Below are 27,638 nucleotides of genomic sequence, written 5' to 3' on the forward strand. Positions count from 1 at the left end.
AGGATATATCACGTGACCGGCTGTGCGATAGCTGAGGGCGGGGGGATTATTTATTCCCCTCCCCCAGCCCTCTTACTAAGAGATGGTAGCAGTCGCTGGACGGTGTGCTCTGCCCAAGAGTCAGGGTAAAGCTAGGCAGTGTGTCTCTAGGGTTGGGACCGACTGAGCCCTGAGCCCTGTGAGTGGCAGTGAGGGAGCTGCCTGGCCTCTACTGAAGCTGCCGCAGTCTCCCAGCAGAGGTGGTTGCCGTCTAGTGGGAGGTCATGCGACCCACCCCCGTATAAAGGCCGGTGGAGGCCAGTGGTGTGGGGGGCAGCAAGCTGTGCAACCCAGCCATGGAAAAGGGTCAGGATGGTGGTGCCAAAATGAGTCTGTTTCTTGTGTAAACGTAGCAGGTCCTCTGAAAATGGAACCCATTTCACTGGGTTCTGGGCTTGAGGGCTGGGGGCACTGGGCCTTTGGGAAGCTGACCAGCGCCAGGTGAGCAGGAGCAGTGAGGTGCCTGCAGCTCAGATTTTGAACAAAAAATTCATTTTTTGTAGTCTGTAAAGTGTGCTTTATTTCTGTCAGATAAACAGGGCTTGTCTACACGGGGAAATTGAGTGGCATAATTATACACGTATGCAGTGGTGAGCTGGAGCCGGTTCGCTAGAACCGGTTGTTAAATTTAGAAGCCCTTTTAGAACTGGTTGTTCCGTAAGGGACAACCGGTTCTAAAAGGGCTTCTAAATTTAACCGGCCAAAAGTGGTGCCTTAGGCGCCGACTCCAAGGGGAAAATTTGGTGGGTGCAGAGCACCCACCGGCAGCTCCCCGGCCCCAGCTCACCTCCGCTCTGCCTCCACCTCCTCCCCGAACGCGCCGCCCCGCTCTGCTTCTCTGCCCCCCCCCCCCCCCAAGCTTCCCACGAATCAGCTGTTCTCATGGGAAGCTGGGGCAGGGTGGGAAGCAGGCAGCGGCTTCCCGCTCAGGCCCAGGGAGGTGGAGGTGAGCTGGGGCGAGGAGGGCTGCTTGCCCCGCAGCAGGTAACCTGTGGGGGGGGGGGCATGCAGGGGAACCACTGCCCGCCCCAGCTCACCTCTGCGACCCTCGGCCTAAGCAGGAAACCGCCGCCTGCTTCTTAGCCTTCCCAGGCTTCCTGCTGAACAGCTGATTCGTGGGATGCCGGGGGAGGGGGCGGAGAAGCAAAGCGGGATGGTGCGTTCAGGAGAGGCGGCAGAGCGGAGGTGAGGTGAGCTGGGGCCGGGCACAGGGTGGGGAGCTGCCGGTGGGTGATCTGCACCCACCAAATTTTACCCGTGGGTGCTCCAGCCCCACAGCACCCAGGGAGTCGGCGCCTAAGGCACCACTTTTGATGTGATCAGTGGGGGAGCAGCCGCTCCCCCCGCTCCCTTCCAGCTACGCTCCCCCGCCCCTAGGAGCCAGAGGGACCTGCCGGATGCTTCCTGGGAGCTGCCCCAGGTAAGCACCTCTGGGACTCCCCACCTCGCTCCCTGACAGGTGCCTCTGGCTCTTAGGGGTGAGGTGGGCACCCACTACGGTGGCCCATGAGACCCTCCTGCCTGGTTCTGGGGCCAGTCAGGGGACAGGGGAGGGGGGTGGATGGGGCAGAGGTCCTGGGGCGGGGGGCGTCAAGGAACGCAGTGGGGTTGGATGGGGCAGGAGTCCTGGGGTGCGGGGGTGGGCAACAACCCCCTCGTGGGGTGAGGAGGGAACCTGTTAAGATTTTGGTAGCTCATCACTGCATGTATGACTACAGTGCTATAGTTACACAAATATAACCTCCCCCCCCGTCTCCCCCCTCACTGTCTGGAATAAGAAAAGGAGTACTTGTGGCACCTTAGAGACTAACAAATTTCTCTGAGCATAAGCTTTCGTGAGCTACAGCTCACTTCATCGGATGCATTCAGTGGAAAATACAGTGGGGAGATTTCTATACATAGAGAACATGAAACAGTGGGTGTTATCATACACACTGTAAGGAGAGTGATCACTTAAGGTGAGCTATTACCAGCAGGAGAGCGGCGGGGGGAGGGGGGGACCTTTTGTAGTGATAATCAAGGTGGGCCATTTCCAGCAGTTGACAAGAACGTCTGAGGAACGGTGGGGGGAATAAAAATGGGGAAATAGTTTTATTTTGTGTAATGACTCATCCACTCTCAGTCTCTATTCAAGCCTAAGTTAATTGTATCCAGTTTCTGTTCCTCAGACCTTCTTGTCAACTGCTGGAAATGGCCCACCTTGATTATCACTACAAAAGGTTTCTCCATCCCCCTTCCCCCCCCCCCCCCCCCCCACTCTCCTGCTGGTAGTAGTTCACCTTAAGTGATCATTCTCCTTACAGTGTGTATGGTAACACCCATTGTTTCATGTTCTCTATGTATAGAAATCTCCCCACTGTATTTTCCACTGAATGCATCCGATGAAGTGAGCTGTAGCTCACGAAAGCTTATGCTCAAATAAATGTGTTAGTCTCTAAGGTGCCACAAGTACTCCTTTTCTTTTTGCGGATACAGACTAACACGGCTGCTACTCTGAAACCTGTCTGGAATAAGAGTGCTTTTTTCTATGTGGTCTTCAGATGTGACACTCTTATTCCGAATAAATGAGTCTGCATAGTGCATTTTACTGATATCATTATATAGCTAAAGTTATGCCTGTAAATTCCCCCATGTAGAAAATCCCTTTATGTTCTAGTTTTTCACAAGTTGTTGGGCTAGATTCAGGAATCACTGGATGAAAAGTATGACTTTTGTTACACAAGAAATTAGACTAGGTCATCATACTGACCCCATTTGGCCTTAAAATGTATGAATGGAAGAGAGAGGTTTGTCTTGTTTAAAGCATAGGACTTGGAGTCAGGAGATCTGGTCCTGATCACCAAGTCACATAACTGTTCCTCTAAATTTACTTACATATGAAAGGGCAAATAATAACTACCTGTTTTACAGGGCTTTTTGAAAGACTTAATTATTTCTGTGTTTTGAGATCTTTCGACTTTTGTGCAACTGGCATTTGGTTAATCAGCATTGTATGTAAAATAGATAATGTATTTGCAGCACATATGTATGTAGATGTAAAGCAGCTTAAATTTGTTAAAGATTTTGGAATTATCTGTATAGAAGGAGCAATAAATAGTTATGTTACCAAAAAAATTCCACACCTACATTTGTTTACTTTGCCTTATCCATATTTGTGCAACCTTTATGTTCAGTTTTAATTATTTTTCCTTCATGTGCTTGAGAAACCTGACTATACAAATTACTCATCCAAACACTGAAGATAAACAATATTATAAGAACATAAAAAGGGCCATACAGGGTCAGACCAAAGGTCCATCTAGCCCAGTATCCTGTCTTCCGACAGTGGCCAATGCCAGGTGCCCCAAAGGGAACGAACAAAACAGGTAATCATCAAGTGATCCATCCCCTGTCACCCATTCCCAGCTTCTGGCAAACAGGGTAGGGACATGATCGCTGCCCACCCTAGCTAATAGCCATCGATGCACTTATCCTCCGTGAATGTATCTAGTTCGTTTTTGTTATAGTCTTGGCCTTCACAGCATCCTCTGGCAAAGAGTTCCACAGGTTGACTGTGTGTTGTGTGAAGAAATGCTTCCTTTTGTTTGTTTTAAACCTGCTGCCTATTAATTTCATTTGGTGACCCCTAGTTCTTGTGTTATGGGAAGGTATATATATCACTTCCTTATTTACTCTCTCCACACCAGACACGATTTTATAGACCTCTATCATATCCCCCCCAGTCGTCTTTTTTCCAAGCTGAAAAGTTCCATATGGCAGCATTTCCATACCCCTAATAATTTTTGTTGCCCTTTTCTAAACCTTTTCCAATTATCTTTTTTTAGATGGGGCAATGATATCTGCATGCAGTATTCACTGTTTATATAGAGGCAATATGATATGTTCTGTCTTATTATCTATCCCTTTCTTAATGATTCCCAACATTCTGTTAGCTTTTTTCACTGCCGCTGCACATTGAGTGGATGTTTTCAGAGAACTATCCACAATGACTCCAAGATCTCGAATTTAGATGTATAGTTTTATTTTATACCATCATTTTAACCATCATTTTATATGTATAGTTGGGATTATGTTTTCCAATGTGCATTACTTTGCATTTATCAACATTGAATTTTATCTGCCATTTTGTTACCCAGTCACCCAGTTTCGAGAGATCCTTTTGTAGCTCTTCGCAGTATGCTGGGATTAGGCATATGTGACTTTTGTGACTAGTCACAACTAGCAGTGTATCTTAAACAGCAAGCTATACAGTATACAAAGTCCAAAGAATAATTTGTTGAATAATGAAGTAAATATGAGAAAATCACTATCCGTTTGGATCTTGAATATTTCATCACTATCTTGGACATTTCATAAACAGTAAAAACACTTTTTGAAATTATCACAAATTATTTGTTCAGCTCTCATTAGTAAGTATAAAATATTTAGACAAATACCAACCAATCATGTTAAAATATTTTATTACTCAATACTATGAGTACAATATGTATTTTCATTTATGTTTATATATAAGGGGAGCTGTGGCTCTTCCTTAATATTACACAGGTTTCCTCTTCAGATGGAAAAATGCCCAACTTTTGAATTAATAAAACTTATTTTGGCGACTTCTGCAGCAGCAACATTTGGCACTTCATGAAGTTCTGTTTTAATGTTTGGTGTTCAGTCTAGTTCTGTTTTAAAGTTGCTTGATCCCACATACTTGGCTACTGCTAAATAACATGTTTGTACGTGATATAGCTTATGTTCAGAATTTAATACTGTCAATGCAGGTTTTTCTCACACCAGTTTGCAACAAACTATATGGGAATTGAGGATGCCCAGTACCTTGCAGGAGGTGCTCTTCCTTTCAGAATCGAGCTGTGTCTGAGGAAAGTTAAAGAAATTAGCCGTTTAAAATTAGACTGGACAGAACACTAGAAAATAAGCTTGAAGGAGCAACCCTATGGTGGCTTAGAGATTATAAAATTATAGGGTTTTTTCCATCTCTAATTTGTAGGATTCTATTAAATTAATTACTGCAAAAATTGTAGAGGTAAGTGTTAGTATATTAATGTTCAAACTATGTTTAGGATTTATTTGAATTAAACGTTCAGTAAATCAAATATCTTATTTTGCAAAACAGTCTAGCAATCAAGATGGATTCTTGTGCAGCGGAATGGTAACAAACCATTACAATGTAACATTTGGAAAGGGAGTATATTTTTATTTTGAAAACTGTAATTTAGATTATCTTGTGATGGGTTGGATCACAGAAACCCCCTTGGGGCTGCCAACTGATGTGCCAAGACTACCTCTTCCCCTGCTTTCCCTGCCAGCTTGGGACTCCAGCACCCTGTCTTGCTGAGCCAGACACTCCAGTCTGCTCCAGCACAGACCCAGGATCTGAACCACGTGCTCCAAAGCTGCAGATTTAACTGAAAGCAACTTAAGAAGTGTTCCTGTCTTTAACACTCAGATGCCAACTCCCAGTGGGGTCCAAACCCCAAATAAATCTGTTTTCCCCTGTATAAAGCTTATACAGGGTAAACTCATAACTTGTTCGCCCTCCATAACACTGATAGATATGCACAACTCCCCCCCCCCCCGGTATTAATACATACTCTGGGTTAGTTAATTAATAAAAAGTGATTTTATTAACAGAAAGTAGGATTTAAGTGGTTCCAGGTAGTAACAGACAGAACAAAGTGAATTACCAAGCAGAATAAAATAGAACACGCAAGTCTATTTCTAAGAAAACTGAATACAGACAAAATCTCACCCTCAGTGGTGTTCCAGTAAGTTTCCTTTTACAGACTAGTCTCCTTCTAGTCTGGGTCCAGTAATCACCCTCTCCCCACCCCCGTAGTTACTGTCCTTTGTTTCAGTTTCTTTCAGGTATCCTTGGGGTTGGAGAGGCTATCTCTTGAGCCAGCTGAAGACAAAATGGAGGAGTCTCCCACAGGCTTAAATAGACTTTCTCTTGTGGGTGGAGACCCCCTTCTCTCTCCTATACAAAGTCCATCTACAAGATGGACTTTTGGAGTCACATGTCCACGCATGACTCAGAACTTATAGGCAGCCGCCATGGCTCACGTTCTAGCTTCAGCGTCCTTATGTAGACTTCTTATGTGGATTGGAGCCTCCCAAGATCCATTGTCCCTTAAGTGCTTCTTGATTGGCCACTTAATTTGCACAATCCTTTCTCAAGAAGCTGACCAAATGCTTTACAAAGGCTACTTAAAAATCAAGCCCGTACACAGCCAATATTCATAACTTTGAATAACAAAACAAAAAACAAATACATGCATACAAATAGGATTAATAGATTCGGTAGATCATAACCTTTACATAGATATGTAACATGGCATATGTAGCATAAAACCTATTCCAGTTATGTCATATATATATTCAATATATATTTACATAAAGCCTTATGGGGGGCACCGTCACGTATCTAAATAAATGTTTGGGGACGGGGAGAGGAAACAGTACTCTAGAGGTTATGTTCTAATATATAACACCTCCATTCTCATCCCCCTTCTCCAGCTCCTTTTTCTAATGACTGAAGCCCATGTACTACCGGCTTCGTTGCCCTTTTCTTACCTTCAGACATCTATCCCTTCCTTCAGTTGTAGGGATAATAATATTAATATAAAAACTTTAACTTTCACAAACATTTTTTTTAAAATGTCAAGACTGTCAAGACTCATGCATTACTAACCAGAATAACTGCATGATCTTGTAGTGAGGACCCTACCTAGTTCATGGTCCCTTTTGGTCAATTTCACCAGTCATAGGTTTTTAAAACTAATCAGTTTCACGATTTCAGATATTTACATCTGAAATTTCACATTGTTATAACCATGGGGGTCCCAACCCAAAAGAGGGTGTCTAAGGGTGTCGCAAGGCTATCCTGGAGGGGCGTTTTCCTGGTATTGCCACCCGTACTTCTGCGTTGCTGTTGATGGAGGCACTGCCTTCAGACGTGGGCAGCCGGAGAGCAGAGGGTAGCACAGAAGTGAGGGTCACATGGTATGGAGGGGTCATCACTTTTTGGGTGGATCCCTGTGGTCAGGGGGGCACTGTGGTTCCTCTTCCCCCAGCCAGCACAAAGCCCCTTTAGCCCCGAGCACTGGGCCCAGAGCCGGGGAGGGGCAGAGCTGGGGGCAAGGGCGCTGGAACCTTTGTAGAAGCTCCACAGCCACTCCCTGTACAGTGACCCTTCCTTCCCCTCCCTACCCCCGTGGCTGGGGAGCAATGGGGCAGGAAGCAGCGTGGGGTTGCAGAGCTTCCTGCACCTGGGGGAGGTTCTAAGAGATGGGTATGACCCGGTTCTGGGAGTGGCCTTTGCAGGAGAAGAGGAAGTCCCATCCCTCCCCAGCCCTGTCAGGACTAGCAGCTGGAGCCTGGATGTGTGGGTAGGAGCCCTGGCTGGGGCACCTCCATCCCTGCGCATTCCTGGCAGATTTCACGGTCCGTGACGCATTTTTCATGGCCATGAATTTGATAGGGCCCTACTTATAGTTTTACATCTGGGACCTTTCACACAGATCTGATTACAGGGTCAAAGCCAAAGTTGGTAAACTTAGTAATTAGCGAGATCTGCATATAGTTACACAAACGTATAACACCAGTAACCCTAAAGATAATGACTGAGATTTTTCAAAGCTAACCAGGGGGTTTAGCTACACAATTCCTATTAATGTTTGTGCATGTGTATTATAATATTTTAAGTCACACATTTCACTCATTGTCATAGCAAAAGTGCCAGAGCACAAACATCAACATTCTTCCTTCCAGTTTCTGAGAAATGTCTACTGTGAGAATTCTGTTGTTCTTACTAGATTGAACTGATTTCATAAGCCTCCCAAATCTAGGCAACTGCAGATGCTTTTCCTAGCTATGGGCAGATACCTAAAAGGAAAATATTTAATGCCAGATATCCAAATCTGTCCCTTCCTAAAGCAGTGTCACAAACTCAGCCCAACTGACAGATATCAGTTATCATAGCAAAAGTTCCAAAACACAACCACCAATCTTCTCCCCCCCCCACCCACCACCCCGCAACTTTTTTTTCCCTCTAAACTTCTTTATTCATACTGGGAATCTGCAACCCCTCTAAATATGTTTTGATTATAAAAGAAAGAAGAAGTAGTCTAGCATTTTAAATGTTTCAGGTGTAAAAATATTCCAACTCAGGGATTGTGCACACAATTGAGAATTTGAATTCAGAAAGATTTCAAAGCATGGTCAGACTTGAAATCTTGCATGTTATACCGTAGCTATGGAAAAAGGGCATGGGAAAGCACCTCTGGGCTTGGTCTCTTAGTTAGTTTTAACTGGAATGACAAATGATCGTAGTGTTATATTGTGAGTCATGTTATTCAAGGTGTCAAAGAGTCAGATTTGAGAGCACTGAAATGGGTTTTACTATATAAATTTGGAATTCAATTAAATATTTGCACATCACAAAACTAGAATACTAGAACTTGGCTCAAATCCACTCTCTCAGAACAGCTTGCAGGGTCTTGTGTTGTAATTTGTAATGCTTTTTTGTTTTGTTTTTTAAATACATATATAGATTTAAACGTTAGTTCTTGTGGAATTATTTGTGATCTTTAATTTTTAGTTTTAATGTCAAATCCATTGTAAATGTGTTGAAATAGAGAATATAAAAGGGGGACACAATTTTAAATATTAGTATTAAGGCAAGTCAAGTATTGTGTTTTGTTTAACATAGGGAACTATTTTACGTTTAAGAGCCCATTAGTTTCCTTTATTGCACAATGTAGTCTTCAAAACAGCTCTCTAAATTGTAATTCCTGTCAAGTAGAACTTAAAGGGATATTCATTAATTTAATATTTTACCACTGTCTGAAAATGTTTTATGTACTGTTTTTTCAAGTAACACTTAAGTTTACTACAACTGAAGTAGATTGTAAAGGGAGAAAACTATTTTTGGCATTTGACAGCACTTTCTGTATAATCACTTTCAACAGTTTCCTGTGTACAGTGAGTTAGTTTTCCATTTTTTGTTTCCTTGAGTTTTTAATGCAGCATGGAGAGAGAGAAATTTTTAAAATCATGAACTGGGATTGTTAAACCACAAAATATTGTTAGGGGGACTGTGGTAGGTATACTATCTGAAACTATTTTTAAATCACGTTGTGAAATTGACTAGATTTCCAGTTGACAGTATCCCTTTAAAGATTTGTGATCAATATGGATATGTTGTGTTTTGGTAGAGTTGTATATGTTTCTTTAGGGTAATATTTTTTAAGATTGTATAACAGCCATTTTTAAAGTAGGTTGGGGGTTCTTTCAGCAGTTGTCAGTATTTGATTTGTCTGTTGTCCTTTAACCACAGTCTGTAAGAACCTACCTGGGGAATTAAAAAGGCTTCTATTATCAAAATTTCTATCTAATAGACAAAGGTATATAAGATTAAATGGCTAAAAGTTGAAGCTAGACAAATTCAAATAAAAAATGACATTCACATTTTAAACAGTCAGGACAATTAACCATTGGAACAACTTACCTAGCAATATGGTAGATTCCCTATCACTGGCTGTTTTTAAATCAGGATTGGATATTTGTCTAAAAGATATGCTTTGGTTCAGACAGGAGCTAATTCAAGGAAACTTATGGCCTGTGTTACACAAGAGGTCAGACTAGATGATTACATTGGTTCATTCTGGCCTTTTAATCTATTAATCTGTATATCTACATTTATATATATATCCACCTTGAAATAATTGTGGAGGATTTTTGGATGATATTTTATATTTTATTCCTTTTATACTTATGAAACCTATATACTGTAATGTATATCAAGTGCATTTTCTTGGTCTGATACTATTTCATATTAGTGATCATCCTTCCAAATGTATAGTGTTTCCAGTAGATCTCAAAAACCAAAGCTACAGTTTTAAATGATTTAAATTAAAAATAAAATTTGGCAGTGCTTATTCAAAAAATTGTCTTTTTACTACGTATTGCTATGTACTAGGTAACTTACATTTGCTTTCTGTTAAGAGGTAATGTTGCCTGTTAGTGCACAGGATTGTGACTCAGGACTCGAGTTTATTCAGAACTCAATCAGTGCTTTGCTGTGGGATCTTTGGCATGTTGGTTAAATCTCTGTGTATTTGGTTTACTCTTTAAAACTAGTTTAATACTTATCTAACCCACACAAACAAGTTTCACCACACCTAATGTTAGTAAAGTGTTTTGATGTCATCAGATGAATGGTGCTATAGAAGTGTAAGTTATTAACAATGATTATAAAATAAAATGTTGGTACAGGCTTCAGTTAGTTATTCACTTCCAAAATAGCATCAGAGCACTAAATATTCATGCTTTTTAAAAATTCCTTATGCGCAAGACCAGATCTCTTTTCTTCTTTGTGGGTTACTGGCTGCGTTGCATGAAATTTTTGACTGGCAAAACACTACTTTAACAAATCTTGGGAAAACAAGGGGCTTGAGCTACTTAGCAAAGCAAAAGAACTTGAAAAAAAAATTGCAGTTAAAAATGTCATCAGTTTCTTAATTACATGCTTCAGGTGTTAAACTGTTACAGAAAATAAAAGAGAAATGATTGGTTTCTTTCCATTAGTTATTTGAATGAAGAGAGAAATGGAGCTTTGTCACTGTTAACTACAAGGGTGTTTCAGGTGTACATGGCAGCATGACCTGCAGAACTACTTTGAATGTGGGAAAAAAGAGAAGTATTGGTAGAGTACAGGGAACAGGATCAGACAGACGTAGGCCAGGATGGCAAGATAAAGAGAAGATTTTTTTGTGGAATGTTGAAGTGTAGTGTTAGACTTTATTACGGTATGATGTTCTGCATTTATATAAATTTATCTGACATGCATATAAACCAAGATTGTACTTAATCACTGAACTGTGTCTGCAGATGACATTTACCAGCCAAAGAAACAATTTGATAAAATCAAAGTTCTAGATTTAAAAGTCTATGTTTTGAATGTTGTATTTGCCAAATGTCCTCAACTGTTGCAAAGTGCAGTGAATATTCCCAATAGCCAGGTGTCATGGACTCACAGGTCATGCCCACTCTTGGCCTGTACGGTCCCTGGGGGGAACCCCCTTCAGTGTGACAGCCCTTCTCGGGGGTCCACTCTCTCCTGGGGGGTAAGCCCCTCCTCCTCCTGGAACTTCACCTCTCTGAGCCTTAGCATGCCTGTCTCTCGCCGTGGGCCCCTCAGGGAGTCCAGTCGCTCTGAACCCCCAGGGCCTCCACTTTCAGAGGGAATAATGCAACCCTGCCCTCTAGACTAGAGTGACTCTCAGCCAGCGTAAAACAGGAGTGTTTACTGAGCGTCTGAACACAGCATAGGAAACTCTCAGGGCCACCAGCCTGGCCTCCCTCAGCACAGTACATCTAAGTCTCCCCTGCATCCAGGTGGGCTCTGCCCACTCTCACTCTCCAGTCCCAAGCCCACATACTTTCCAGCTGGGCATCTGATATCACCTCCCCCAAGCCCCGCCTCTGTCCATTGTCTTCTATCCAGGTAAACAGGGTCTCCTGGACCTCCTCTCTTCTCAGCTGTCCTTAGTACTCCTCTGGCTGGTCAGGTCACCGGAGTCCTCTCTTTGCAGCCCGTTGTCCTCCCACTGGCTAGAACTGGCTGTGACTCCCAAGCTGGGCCTCCCAGTCACCATGGCACCAGTTGCTGGGGTATCCATTCTCCAGGCCTTTGGCTGGGGTCCCAAGTTCCATCACTGGTCTTCTGTAACAATGCACTCTCTCTCCCATCTTCTTGTTTAAACCAGTAACACCCAGGGAAACTGTGTCCCACCTCTTAGCATGCAAACCATTGAAAATAAGAAAAAAAACAAGAAAACCCCCCACTTCGTCACACCAGTATCAAAGGGATAGTCAACACACCATTTGTTTAAAATGTATTTAATCAACTGCAGAAGTCTGCTGGTGCATGGAGCATGTCCCTAGGGATGAAAGGCTAGGTTTTGTTTGTTTTAATGTCCAGTTTTGCCAAAAAAAAAAAAAAAAAAGCAAAACAACTCACAACAAGCAAACAAACTTAGCTCAAAGGGTAAACAAAACCATTAGTATTTAAACAAGTAAGTAAAAACTTGCTTAACACCACCTTGTGATCCTGGTTGAGTGTGGAACAGTATAAAACTGGAAACAATGGTAAGTTATGTTATTCAGTAGGGTAGGACAGCCAGTGTTTGAGTCTGCATGAGTTGAGGGAAGCAAAATGCCCGATTCTGTGTTCTACAGCAGTGGCTCTCAACCTTTTCAGACTACTGTATCCCTTTCAGGAGTCTGATTTGTCTTGTGTACCCCCAAGTTTCACCTCACTTAAAAACTACTTGATACAAAATCAGACATAAAAATACAAAAGTGTCACTGCACGCTATTACTGAAAAATTGCTTACTTTCTGATTTTTACCATATTATTATAAATAAATATTGTACTTACATTTCAATGTAGAGTATATAGAGTAGTATAAACAAGTCATTGTATGAAATTTTAGTTTGTGCTGACTTTACCAGTGCTTTCTAGTTGTAAAACTAGGCAAATATCTAGATGAGTTCATGTACCCCCTGGAAGACCTCTGCATACCCCCAGGGGTACACGTATCCCTGGTTGTTCACCACCGTTCTACAGGGTCTTTCTTGGTACTTGGAAGGCACGATTCAAGATTGGACTTTCTGGTTGCCAAGTTGTGGAAGTCTGCATAACTGGAGGGTTTTGGTTTTTATTTTCGTTAAGTGAATAAATCCCAATTTTGTATGCTTAAAATAGATAATTAAACTAAGATTTAGTAAACTCATGTAAGAAACTCATATTCCTATGAAAATTTTTGTTCCACTTCCAAACTCTTATTATTTTTATAAAAGTCTACTTTTAAAGCCTAACATTGTCATTTCATTAATAAATTTAGTCATATTTGTGAATGTTCCTGATATTGTATCAACAGTATTCAACAAAACTTGTTTTCTCAGTACATTTTGTTTCTTTGTAACCATTGTATAAACATCTTAATAAGAGATTATAGGTGTGAATTGAAATTATATTCAAAATTTTATCCCGAGTCAGTTATTCCTAAACTGAAATACTTTTTTTGTCAATTTGATTTTCCAGTCTCTTGCAAATCAGTTGAGTTTTGTAGAGTAAGTTAAATCAGCTATGCATATAACTTTTGTGACAGTAGGTAATTACCTGCACTGGTGTTAATCATGGCAAGCATACAAAGAACACTTAAATTGCCTATGGCTATTCTGTCGTGTTATCAATCCTTTTCTAAACAGTTCCTAACATTCTGTTAGCTTTTTTGACTACCACTAGACACTGAGCAGATGTTCTCAGAGAACTATTCACAATCACTCCAAGATTTCTTTCATAAGAGATAATAGCTAATGCAGACCCCATTGTTTTGAATATATAGTGAAAGCTTTTTTATCCGGCATGTTGGGGGAATGGAGGGTGCTGGTAAGTGAAAAATTCTGATTAAGAGGGAGGGAGTTTGGGTGCGGGGCTAGGGGTTGGAGTGCGGGAGGGGGATTGGGGCAGAGGGTTGGGAAGGGGTTTCGGGGTGCCAGATCTGGGAGGCGCTCACCTCGAGTGGCTCCCTGTAAGCGGCGACCTGTCTCTGCTGTTCCTAGGCGGAGGCGTGGCTAGGTGGCACTGCGTGCTGCCTCCGCCCACAGGCACCGCCCCTGCAGCTCCCATTGGGTGCGGAGCCGGTGCTCGGGGCAAGGCAGGGGCAGCGCGCAGAGTTGCCTAGCCGCGCCTCCACCTAGAAACAGCAGAGACAGGTCGCCACTTGTGGGGAGTCACTTGAGGTGAGCACCCCCCGGATCTAGCATCTCAAAACCCCTCCCATGCCCCAACCCCCTGCCCCAAGCCCCCCACCCACCCAAACTCCCTCCCAGAGCCCACACCCCAACTCCCAGCCCCATATCCCCTCCTGCGCTCCGAACCCCTCATGTCTGTTCCTCTGCCTAGGTGCAACAGGGACATGTTGCCGCTTCCAGGGAGCCACGCAGGGTCAGGTAGGGAGCCTGCCGGCCCCGCGCCAACCAGATTATAAACCAGAGTTTCTATGAAGATTAGAAATGCCGGTTTACAGAGCTTTCTGGTTGGTACAGGGCAGGATAACACAGCTTTTACTGTATATAGTTGGGGTTATGTTTTCCAACGTGCATTACTTAGCATATATCAACATTGAATTTCATCTGCCATTTTGTTGCCCAACCACCCAGTTTTGTGAGATACCCTTGTAATTCTTTGCAGTCCGCTTTGAACTTAACGGTCTTGAGTAATTTAGTATTGCTAACACCACCTCATGGTTCACCCTTTTTTCCAGATCCTTTATGAATATATTAAACAGAACTGGTCCCAGTACAGGTCCCTGGGGGACACCGCTATTTACTTGCCTCCATTTTGAAAACTGACCATTTAATCTGAACTTTTGTTTCCTATCTTTTAACCAGTTACTGATCCATGAGAAGACCTTCGCTCTTATCCCGTGACTGCTTAGTTTGCTTAAGAGCTTTTGGTGAGGGACCTTGTCATAGGCTTTCTGAATGTCCAAATATCCCATATCCACTTGATCGCTCTTGTCCACAGGTTTGTTGATCCACCCTCAGAGAACACTAATAGATTGGTGAGGCATGATTTCCCTTTATAAAAGCTGTGTTGACTCTTTCCCCAACAAATTATGTTCATTTGCGTGTCTGATCATTTTGTTTTTTACTATAATTTCAACTAATTTGCGTGGTACTGAAGTTAGGTTTACAGGTCGGTAATTGCCAGGATTGCCTCTGGAATCTTTTTTTTAAAAATAGGCTTTACGTTATCTATCCTCCAGTCATCTGACGCAGAGGCTGATTTGATCGATAGATTACAATCCACAGTTAGTAGTTCTGTAATTTCATGTCTGAGTTACTGTTGTTTGTGTGTAACTGAAGGGTATAATCTGGCCCTACATGTTTAACAATGGGTGTTTTCAAGGCAGATTCTTTAAAGCTAATGAGCACATAATACACCTAGTCACAACCAGTTGCTAGGTAAAGCCGTGGCTGGCCTGCACAAGGAAGATGCGGCAAAGAGCTGCTTGATCTGGACACAGCAGAGAATAAAGACAGGCACAGGAATGGATTTTAAGTGGCAGGTTGAAACTTTATTAAACTTAACGCAGGGGAGGGCCACTACCCACCCAGGCACCCATAATCTCACATGCCAAGCATTTGAAGTGGTTCCAGTGAGGGGGTTACAGAGCTCCCACCATATAACCGATAACTTGGGGCAGACTTTCTCAGCCTACCGCTAGAACTTGGCTTGCTCCTCTGAATGCTGCCACCGCCCGTGAGCAGGATAGAGGGTACTAAAATGGGGGAGAACCTCTCCTTGTGAAGGCCTCAAAGTCTTTTCCTCTCCCATAACCATGAGGTGCATCAAAATTCCTGGTCTTTTACTTATGGAAGCCATTTCTTTTAGCCTTTTTAATTAACTGGAAACTGGCTCCAAGTTGCAACAAACTAATATCCCTACCAAGTAATAGCATGAATTACTAATCCCATTCCTATTTAACCTACCTGTGCCTCCAGGATGCTCTGAGGAAAGTGAAAAAACCCGCTATCCCTATGACAGTTTGGCCCCAGAAAGAATAAAAATTCTTTCCTGACCCTGTAACAGGTTGATTGTTTGGACCTGCTGCATCAGGAAGACGCAGCTCCAACACTACAGTTACAGGGGGGAAGGGCTTCTGAAATAGAGCAAAGCAAGGCTCCACGTGGCCAGGTCTGGGATTAAAAGTAATGAAAGGGTTGAGCAAGGGACCAATCAGCTCCCTTCTTCCCCAACTGGCCAATGAGTGGATAAAGCCTCTGGAGGGGAGGGGTCATTGCTGTGTCCCCCAATGAGTACTCTTTACTCTCCTTCCCCTTTTTACTGGGGCTGTCCCAATCGCTGCCTGTCCCATCAAGTTTTCCACGTGTTGGGCGGGTAGGCCATATCCTACCCTCATTATTACTTCTATCTCTTCATGAGGCTGCAATATTAGGCAAAAATAAAGCAACTGTGAGCACAGCGAGGATGAAGGTTAGAGATGAGGGCTGCAATTATCCTATAGTAAGGAGTCTGACTGCGGTGTCTTCCAGCTGTTTGGAGAACAGCTGGTTTGATCAGTGTTGGCAAAGCAAAGCAGAGTGTCTGTCCTATTGGTTTAATAAAGCTGTGATCTTTATTTCTCTGAAACAAGTGTGTCTGCTGCTTCATTAGCTGTGTGTCAGGCAGCAACCAGCATCATGCCTAGAAAACAACTAACAACCCAAATTAAATCTATTTGTATTTGCAGTTGGCAACCATGAACATTTCATCTCTCAGCATCTCTAAATAAAACTGTTCCATGCACTGTTGAACACAGTGAATCAGACACTCTGGCACTGGTTCTTAAGCTGTTCTTCATCAGCTGAAGTTCAAGATAGCTTTCAGTAACCCAGAGAATAACTGAAAACAGTATGGTCTTCATTATGCAGTACAATCTTGAAAATTTCTTTTTTCTGTGATAAAGATTCTGACAACTGTAAAATCTTTCTGTGGACTTGTTAAGGCTCTGTTTTAAACCACCACCATAAACCTCTGTAATATCTTTAAACTCCAAAGCAAATGGAAGTCATAGAGCTTATTAAATAGTTTTCAGATAGCCTAGTTAAATTCAGATGTTAATATTATCAGTTATGCACTCATAGACTAAAATGAATATGTATAACCATTGCACTCAGTATATAGAGTTTTAATATAACGTAGTATTTGGGCACTTGGCTAAATATTAATAACTAAAGCCATTAATTGAACGTTGTTTTGAAAACTGGATTAAATCTGGGCATAATGCCAAAAGCAGCACACTAGGAGATAAGTCTAGTTATGCTCCCTCTAGGTTTTCACTGAATTGTGAAACATAAAACAAAAAACAACACTTGAATTACTTTTATCCTTGTATGAAACTGAAATCACAGACAACAAATAAATAGTCTTTATTAGTATCCTCAGGAAAGCTTGGCCAGTTGCATTTATTTCCAGAAGACTGTAAATAGTTTTAGAAGCCTGCTGGAAAGTTAACATCGTTTTTATTTGTTTTAAACAGTATTTCATTGCAGCTCTGAATGTACTAAATCAAAATTTTCCATTAAAAAAGAGATTTGCAATATTATAGTATCAGGCCTTGTTATAGGCTCTAATTCACAAGTAGCTTGAGATGCATTCTAACTTGAATCTTAATCCATTACCCGGTACAAAAATGCAAAGAATATTGATTAATACAACAGTGTCGGAGCTGGCAAGCAGAAGATAAAGATGACCATGTTAGGCAGTAACATGCTTAAGTTCTTACGTTTTTTTAATAAATCAGTTGTTACCATTGCTAGAAATATAATTTCACTACAATGTAGCTGTACTGTGTCTTTTTAGTGGCTGTTCTTCCAACGCAGTTAATGTAATTTTGCCCCACCAAAATACTCAGACTATCTACCAGGTAATGCCATGATACTCAGAGTGTAGCTCGCAAGTGGCTCTTTAATGTGTCTCCTGCGGCTCTTTGCAGCACATGATATTAAAACACTGTGTGATTTAATTTTAACCAATCAGGATGCTTTTACTTGGTTATTAACCAATTGTAGTTGATATAATAATACTTGGTCGGTCACTTTGCTGTGAGAATTATATATAAATGAAATATTTCTCCTGTCATCCTGTTTCAATATGAATATGTAGTAATATAATAAATGAAACAATGAAGTCACACCACTGTAGCTCTTTTGGGTAATGTTGATCACTAATTTGGCTCCTGAAACACTGAGGTCTCAGTATCGCTGATGTTGTGGACTAATAATAGTCAAAACACCAGCTTTCAATTCTAGGGAAGAAGTGCTAAAATGTCTGAAGTCTTCAATATATTAATTTTTAGGTAGAAGCACACTTTTTATGGCAGCATTATTAACCCAAGAAAATAGAGTAAATTATTAATATTTTTCTTCATATTTTTATTCAGACATATATTCTGAAAAATAACTCTGCAAAAATGTTCCTGTAAATTGGTGATAAAAGAACTCCCTCTGCAATTGAATCACAACTTTATAGCAACTATGATAGAGAGGAGCTAACTATTCTCAGTGAGAAGCCAGAAAACAGAATTGTAAAGATGGTTAGTCAAGTACAAAGACTAAGTAAACTAAATGGATGACAGACCAGTGGTGACCAGGTGGTTGAGGTAATATCTTTTATTGGAACAATTTCTGTCAGTGAGAGAGAAAAGCTTATACAAAGCTCAAAACTATCTCTCTCACCAACAGAAGTTTGTCCAATAAAAGATATTACCTCACCAACTGTATCTCTCTAATATCCTGGGACCAACACGGCTACAGCAATGCTGCATGACACCAATGATGTCACATTAACTTACAGTTGGTGCTTTACCTATATAGCATCACACATTTTATAAGTCTGGTATAGACCTCATATGTATGTTCATAAAATACAAGGTTCTAGAATACAAAGGTATAAAAGTTGAGCTTCCCTTACAATTATGCACAATATCCCGGAGGACCGTATAGCAAGGGTGATTAATGTGATGCCTTAAACATGAGGAAATCATCAGCAACGTATGCTCCAGAGCATCAAAAACATATACGTTACATTTATATGTATCTTTTCTCTTACGCTTTTATCGTCCATAGTGGTGAAAAAATGTTTTTGCAGTCATGTCTGAAATGAGAAACAGATGTTGAAGACTTAGATTAATCTAATGTTAGGGATGTAAAATGTTAAACGGTTAACTGATAAGCAGGGTCTTATTGGGAAGGTATTCTAGTTAACGTTTAAACTCTGCTGCTGCCGGCCATAGATCCTGGATGCTCCCCCACCCCCACCCCCCGCCGGGATCCCGGCTGCAGCCTCCAGCCGCTCCCCTCAGGATCCCAGCTGCCCCTGCCCCCTTGCCCCCACCCCCCAGCAGTGTGGGCATGGCAGCAGCAGAGTCCCAGATGCGGGGCTGGCAGCCGGGACCCCGGGCATTCGGGGCGGTAGTGGAGCCTGACAGACATTTAACCAGTACAATTTTAATAGTTTAAATGTTTACTTTTTTAAACACTATTTACATCCCTATCTAATATAAACGTTAAAGTTAGTTGTTTGTCCAATTTTTATAATCAACCCTTATAAAAATTCAGAAATAGAAAACTGTTAAAAAAGAGTTAAAGTTGTCCCTGTGTTCCAGTGGAGTTCAGTGAACACTCAAAAGAAATTGTAGACTTCCTTTACAAAATTCTGTTCTTCTTGAAACTCCCAGTGCATTAACATGGGTGAATATAGGGTTGCAACATGGTCACATAATCTGTTATTCAATGGCACTCCACTTCACTTGCATCACCCACCAATGTTACTTTGTCCACTTGTTTTGTAGTGAAAATATTCTGTTGGAGGTATACTGTTGATTTTATGTATTGTATATTGAAGCCACAGTCTTGCGAAGACTTAAGCATGTGCTTAATTTTATGCACTGTGAGCAATCTATCTGACTTTGAGACTGCTTACAGTGTGTAAAGTTAAGTACATGCTCTATGTATGTTTGGGGCCTCAATGTGTAGTAATGTTTTAGAAGTAATAACATAGTCCCAAATTAGATTAAATTATAGAATTTTGATCTTAAATTCTTAGTGTATGTGTGGTCCTTCCTGCATGAAAATATGATAGATTCTTTCAACTCTGTATTTATGGATGGTGTCTTTATGTATAATTTGTTAATAAATATTATTAATATATAACTTTGTCTCTCTACTACAAGTAGGACATTCCTAGTTGCTCATACACTTTGTCCTGCTATATTTTATATGATTTCCCATAGCCAAATACTTTCAACAGTTAAAAGTGAACTATAAAAAGCTTTCTTATTTTTATGTTTTTCAATCATTAATGGACTACTCATGTAGACCTAAATATTACCAAAAAAAATACATTGCTAAGTTTTCCATTTTAATTGTTAGACATGCCTTTGTTGTTTCAAGTATCGGGGGTAGCTGTGTTAGTCTGTATCCACAAAAACAACAAGGAATCCGGTGGCACCTTAAAGACTAGCAGATTTAGTTGAGCATAAGCTTTCATAGGTAAAAAACCACTTCTTCAGTAAAAAAAACACTTTCTTTTGTTGTTTCATTATTTATATTGATTACCTTTGATATTTTACATCCTTGTCAACTAATGTAGGTTCAGCTGGGCAAGTAAGAAAAATCCTTTTACCGTAGGCAAGCAGAAAGCATTTGCTCAATAAAGCTATCAACTTCTGCAAAATACAAGTTTAATAAGTTTCTGGACCTTATGGTCATGAAGCTGACCTTCCAAACACGACTCAACAGTAACCAATGCAGAGTTGCCTTCTAAAGCCTTGTCTCCAGGGGGATGGTACATTCCGTAGTTAGTGCTCCTTGAAAGTGCCTTATGTCCACATTAAACCTATTTTCAAAGTGATTTATTTGGTATTTTAGGACATAGTAAGTAATCTTCCTTAGAAGAGAAGTAACTTCACAGTGAGTTTATTCATCTAAGATTTTTGTGTACCAATTCCTAACTACTGTGTTGCTGGCTGTCTTTCAACTAGAATCCCACACTGCACTGCTTCACACCTTGGTTCCTGTGTGCCCTCCACTGCTCTGAGTTTATGTTGACTGGATATAACCTCTCTGTTAAATGTTGGCAGGCAGCCAGTAGTACCCCTTTCCAATACTCAGCAGTAGTGTTGGATTAGATTTTCCTCTTTGAACACATGTGTGTCTAGTCCCGTCTGGGTAAGGATCATCAGAATGAAGACATTTACAGGGGACTATCAGAGAAAATGAAGGTGAGAGGGCACCGGGAGCAGGTCCCATGCCAAGTCAAAGCAAAGGAGTTCCGGCAGAGTTACCTGAAGACAAGGGACCATAACAGGACCTCCAATGATGCTCCCCACTATTTGCCCGTAATATGAGGAACTAGATTGTATTTTTGATCACCGAACCCAAAGTTGATGTGGTGGATAGTGTCACAGGGAAGATGGCAAACACCCAACTGCTCCCTTGATCCCACGTATACCATGGAGGCTGACCAGGAGGAGGAGAATCAGGGCAGCCAAGAACTGTATGACTGGGCAGATATATACAAGAAGCCCACGTGGGCAGCCATACTGAAACTGCCCTGGAGGGGAGTTCTACTACCACCTGGCTAATAGTTGCTAGAGAGGGGAGCAGAACTATCCATTTCTCCCTTGCTCTCACGGGTGATGTACAAAAGACAGCAGGCACTGCTCACACGAAGCACATAATGATGAGAAACATCTAGCCTTCTCCCATTCAGCCTTCTAAAAGGACATTCCACTGACACTCTGCAAGTAATCAAGGTAAAGTTAGGCCTCTTCGTTCTCTTGTCCATGTATCCTGTGTAGAGCTTCTTAGGCCAGGGAAGCAGAGGGTAAGCTGCATCTCCCAGAATGAGGAGGAATCATCATTCCATTAATGTCCACACTGTTGTGAGGAGCAAATGTTCCCTTGCTCATTCCAGAAAACAGTCTTGAGTTTCTAAGTATCCTTAGATCACGGACCTTTCCAGGCTACCCCATGTTAATATTGCTGAATCATAGACTTCAAGGCCAGAAGGGACCATCATGATCATCTAGTTTGATCTCCTGCACATTTGAAGGCCACAGAACTTCATCCACTCACTCCTGTAATACACTCATAATCTCTGGCTAAGTTATTGAAGTCCTCAAATCATGATTTAAAGTCTTCAAGTTATAGAGAATCCACAATTTACTCTAGTTTTTTTTTGTCCCCACTGCTCCCTTTGGAAGGCTGTTCCTGATTTTCACTCCGCTGATGGTTAGAAACCTTTGTCTAATTTCAAGCCTAATTTTGTTAATAGCCAGTTTCTATTCATTTGTTCTTGTGTCAACATTGGTGTTTAATTTAAATAACTCTTCTCCCTCCCTGGTATTTATAGAGAACAATCATATCTCCTCTCAGCCTTCTTTTGGTTAGGCTAAACATGCCAAGCTCTTTGAGTCCCCTCTCATAAGGTAGGTTTTCCATTCCTCTGATCATTCTAGTAGCATTTCTCTGCGCCTGTTCCAGTTTAAATTCATCTTTCTTAAACATGGAAGACCAGAATTGCACGTAGTATTCTAGATGAGGTCTCACGACTGCCTTGTAGAACTGACATTTCCCTATATCTAATGGAAATACATCGCTTGATGCATCCTAGGATTGCATTAGCCTTTTTTCACAGCTGCATCACATTGGCGGCTGATCATCATCCTGTGATCAACCAATACACCCAGGTCTTTTTCCTTCTCTGTAGCTGCCAACTGATAAATCCCCAGCTTATAGCAAAAATTCTTGTTAGTCCCTAAGTGCATGACTTTGCACTATTAAATTTCACCTGCCGTGATCAACCAGGCCTTGCAGCACCATGGAGAAATAACTCTTCCTGTTGATAAAGTCTTTCTTCTGGAGTAGGGGGGTAAATAGGCACATGTCCAATTTAATAGCCCCTGTACAGTTTGGGGACCTCAACCATGCTAAGCCATCAGTAACCTCTTGTGCATTGCCAACCTTTATGGCACTGCACTGCAGCATCTGCCTCACAAGCCTCCATGATTAGACGCTGTATTTGATCTGCCAACACCAAACTAGTTAGTTACTGACAGGTGGTAGAGAGCTTTGAGATGGTGATAGCAACACATTTCTTCACACTGAGGGGAGCTCATATTAGTCTCCTGCTGCTGAAACTCCAGGTTGAACTCTACAGAAATTTTGAGGAAAGCTGCTTTTGTCATCCTGAAGTTTTGCTGCCACTGCTGTTCATCCAGTTGTGCATCACTACTCTGTCCCACCAGTCTTTGGTAGTTGGCCAAACACAGAAGTGGTGGTCCTGTGAGTAAAGGTCCTTCAGCTGCATGCTGTGCAGAAGTAACTACTCAATTTCATCCTCCTCCAGTAGCCATGTCACTGCAGTATCAACAGTCCTGTGAAACCACAGAGCCAAATTCATCAACTTAAAATCCATGTGCATCATCCTCTTAATACTAATGACTGTCATAATCACAGTGCTCAGCACTGGGTCCTTCATGCTGCTTGACACCAGTTAAAAAATGGTGATGGCAAAAAATGAATGGTTGCCAGGAGAGGAGTTATGGGAGTTTTAGTTTCACACCAAGTCCCAAAATTCCTGTAGTTTCTGGTATGCATCCCAGAATGAATGAACCATGTTTTAAAAAAAAAGAAAAAGCAGAGTTGCAGAACAGTGAATCATGGATATCTGCTCAGAATGGTAAACTGTTAATTCGACCCAATGCAGAGCTGTGTGGATTCAATGATAAATCATGAAAGTACTACAACAAAGTGGCGTGGAATCACTTGAGTTAAATCACTGCATTTAGAGTCAACAAACAACATTGATGTAACATCACTGTGTAGACCCGCTTTATGTCCGCAGACAGCTCTAACTGACCATCTCTGCAGCTACAGTAGAACGTCAGAGTTACGAACACCAGCGTTACAAACCGACAAGTCAGCCACACACATCATTTGGGACTAGAAATAAATATGCAATCAGGCAGCAGCACAGACTACCAAAAAAAAAAAAAAAAAGCAAGTACAGTACAGTGTTAAATGTAAACTACTAAAAAAATAAAAGGAAAGTTTAAAATAAAGATTTGACAAAGTAAGGAAACTTTCTGTGCTTGTTTAATTTAAATTAAGATAGTTAAAAGCAGCATTTTTCTTCTGCATAGTAAAATTTCAAAGCTGTATTAAGTCAATGTTCAGGTGTAAACTTTTGAAAGAACTACAACGTTTTCTTCAGAGTTATAAATAACTCTGAGTTTCTAGTGTGTACAGAACCCTGAGGAAGCAAGAATCCAGTCAGTTTCACACTCTGGTCACTTAGGAAAGCTATGAGCAGTAGCAGAGCCAGGTACTGAAACTATTCATGGAGGAGAAAGCCCTAAATGCTGAGACAAGGGCGCTGGGACGGGTGGGGGCTCATGGGCCCGCTCCCCGCCCCTCCTCTTTCGCCTGAGGCCCCAGGCCGGAAGCTACAGCCAGGCCATGGTAAGAGCTGTGTGGACAGCTGTGGGGAGCCATGGACCCTCTACCTGCCCTAGGCATGGGGTCCTGGGGCCCTCTCACCCCAGCTTTGGCTTCTGTCTTGGCCGGGGGTGGGGTCTTGGGGGGAAGAGTAGGGGCAGGGATACAGCCATGGAAGGGGCAGGGCCTTCTTGGCCCCCCCCCCACTTTGAGGAAGAATCGCCTGAATAAAGTACTGGAGAGATGGTCTTTTCCCTTTCTGCAGCCTAAAAGCTTCACTCTCTAAGCTATCAGGAATCAGTGGGGTGTAGAGAATAGAGAGAGAATTCTGCTTTTATGAGGGTTTGGGGTAGCTGCAAACATATCAGGCATTTTCTAGCCAGAGGCTTATATAAAAGATTCCCCTCCCCCCCGCCAGCAGAAACCAGTGACAGCATCCCCCTAGGCATCTCAGCAGCATCCATCTTTCCCAACTCCTGGATAGAGACCCTAGATATTGGTGTGCACCAGTCTTTCAGATCCATTTGTGGACAGTATATTTAGTCCTCCAGCTGTTTAGATGCCTGGTAAAAAATATCTGTTTGTGACTGGACACCTGGAAATGTCTGTGCACTTGTGAGTGTATGGGTGGTTGTGGAGATGGGCATAAGAGGGGGGAAAGAAAGAATGGTATGTAGAATGGTTTTGGGGATTGAAGTGGAAATTGCAATTAGAGGCAGACATTGTAAGAGAAGGACATAGAGAACATAATATTAGGTGGGTAAAATAAAGAAGGGGATGGACTGGTCGAGAAGGTGAAGAGGAAACAGTACTGAAGTGAATAGAGGAAGAGTTGTACCATGATCTATTACAGGAAAGAAAAAGAAAGTATAGTGAAATCAAAGAAGGTAATGTGAAAGCTAGGGATGCAGTAAGTAGATCTGGTCAGAATGTATTTGATAAATATATTATTTGATCAACTTGACCATTAATCATCTAATAATTTATTCATCTAACTTTAGGCGTTTGTTATATTTTTAAAAAATTGAAAAACAATTGAATTACAATACAGTATGTTACCAGTAAATATAGTAAACAATTTTATTTTAAATTGCAAAGGCATGGTCTAGGGGAAAGGGATGGCATCACAGATACTTTTCACCCTGGCTGTCAGGCTTAGTAGTTGTTGGGTAGATTTTTCACGCCCTGTAAATAGGCTTATCTGACATTCTAGACAAAGCGAACCTGACAAGTGAAGATTCTAATTGGAGATGGAGGCTCAGATTCCAGTGAATGCAGTCTGGCTAGTGTTTTTCCCGTTTACCTGCTAAATTAAAATAAGCCTTTTAATATATATTTTTCTATAATTAATATACAATTAAAATTGAAATTTGGAAAAATATTTAAATACTACCAATCACAATTTAGGGGATCCAGCTGTTAAAAGCAAACGAGTTATTTTTTGGAAGATCGTGGTTCTGATTTTTTTTTTTTTGTGCATCAAGAAAGCAACTGTATATTGACAGTTGAGAGAGATCTTTATGATATTATGCCAAAGAAGCTTGGAAAAGCAAGCAAAATGAAATACTTTTTTGATTGTGTTCAAGGTTTTTGGCTCACAGGACTGCCTTGTCGAGCTTACTTGGAGTATTTGATACTTTATTTATTGAAAACACGTATAGTACCTGGGAAGAGGTACTGCTCTGTAGAAGAAACTTGATTGCTCTGGTTGAAGTATATAAAAGGAATCAATGTATGGTACTCTTCTCCTTTGATTGTTTATCGCACCAGCACGTCAGTTTTAAGAAATGACTGTGTTTTAGACTTTTAATGCATTTGGTTGAAGTAGATCTAATAACTGTGAATATTTAGTGGCAGTAGAAGTGTTGTTAGTATGCAGAGTGTACTTCGCTTTACTTCTGCACATGGCTTCTTCTTCAGAACATCAAGTCTCCTCTCATTGCTGCCGGCTGCTTTCTGCTTCTGGTTTCTTCTCTCTCTCTCTCTCTTTCTCTCTCTCATGGGTGGTGAGACACCTATTCTTTTATTACCTTTAATCCCCTTTGTCAGGTGACCCCTCAGTAGGCCTTGTCTGATGATCAGAGCACCCTACCAGGTGATCTGTTGCTTAGGTACCACCCCCCTAGAATTAAGACTTGGAAAATTGTTTGCAGTGGGTGGTAGCTATCTTTGTCCGTGTGTGTTCTAATTAGTGGACAATTATAAAAGCTTAACGACCCTCCATTGTTAGCCCTGTACCAGGTGCAATGTAGAGGGAAAAGACACCAGAGAAGGCAACCAAGCCCCACATTAAAAATGGAGTTTTCAGTCTGACAGAGAGTGAGTTCCAAATATCAAACAGAATTCATACACTGTATTTTGACACACTCCCCAGATGGTCACAGCCACTTTTTAGGCAGCAGGGAAAATTGTATAGGAAAAACCTGGATTAAACCTAAATCTAATAATAGTTAAATTTCTCTTACTTAGAGTATGCCTACACTTAAAATGCTACAGCAGCCCAGCTATAGCAGTTATCTCGTTGTAGGTAATCCATCTCCCTGAGAGGTGGTAGCTAGGTTGACGGAAGAATTTTTCTGTTGACCTACGAGTGTCTACACAGGGATTTATGTTGTTTTAACACCATTCAGAGGTGTGGATTTTTCACACCCCTGACGAATGTAGTTAAACTGACCTAATTTTCTAGTGTAGACCATACCTTAGGAGTTAAAATGCTAAAAATGTGGGTAAACAGAGATGAGTTCTATTGACTACATTATTCTAACTTTATAAAAAAAACCCGTCCATTACTGGATATTAACAATATTTTAATTCATGCTTGTCTGTAAGTAGGTTTCTAGTTTATACATGGTTACTCTGAACACATACAGCATGTAGTAAATTGGGACACCTAAGCACACCTGATTGTGTATTACTAGATAAGAGCTTTATTTTGAATTTATTTCTAATTAGCATTCAGTTTATTATGAGATTTGGAAACTGAATAAAATGCTGGCCCCATTGAAGTCTCTCAGAATTTTATTATTTACTTCAGTGGGGCTAGGATTTCACCCTAAATATCTTACTTTGGGACACCAAATATAGTGTTTAAGGATTAAATTGTGCTAACCCTTGTAAGATTCAAAGGAAGTAAAGTTAATATTTTTGGAAAGAAATTTCAGTTTGTTTACAGAAATCCTTGTGAAATATAGAATTATATTCATGGAGGAAGATGGAAAGTGGAGTGTTCTACAGGAAAAAGTCCTGAAGTTCCTTCCTCTATAACTAGAATCCTAATGCTTTCCTCACTTTGTTTGATTCAATGGCTTAGTTTACATGCACTAAAATAAACGGAATTGCACCTGCAGTTTAGTTATAAATGGGGACATCTTGAAGTGGCTAAGCAAACAGATGAAATCATGAAGTAATTTAACCGTTTATGAACTGCTTCCAGAAAATTCTACCAGCATTAATTTTAAAAAGTAAAGGATTATAGGAAGATCAAGGCTAAAGGACCGTTATAGTAGAAAAAG

General features: G+C 41.3%; 1 protein-coding gene across 11 annotated transcripts in view; it reads left to right on the forward strand.

Annotated features, from left to right (window-relative positions):
- MRTFB (myocardin related transcription factor B) overlaps window positions 1-27,638 on the forward strand; it is a 224,818-nt gene that overhangs the window by 25,649 nt on the left and 171,531 nt on the right. The window lies entirely within an intron of this gene.

Source organism: Chelonia mydas, chromosome 10 (genome assembly GCF_015237465.2).
Source record: "Chelonia mydas isolate rCheMyd1 chromosome 10, rCheMyd1.pri.v2, whole genome shotgun sequence".
Lineage (NCBI taxonomy): Eukaryota > Metazoa > Chordata > Testudines > Cheloniidae > Chelonia > Chelonia mydas.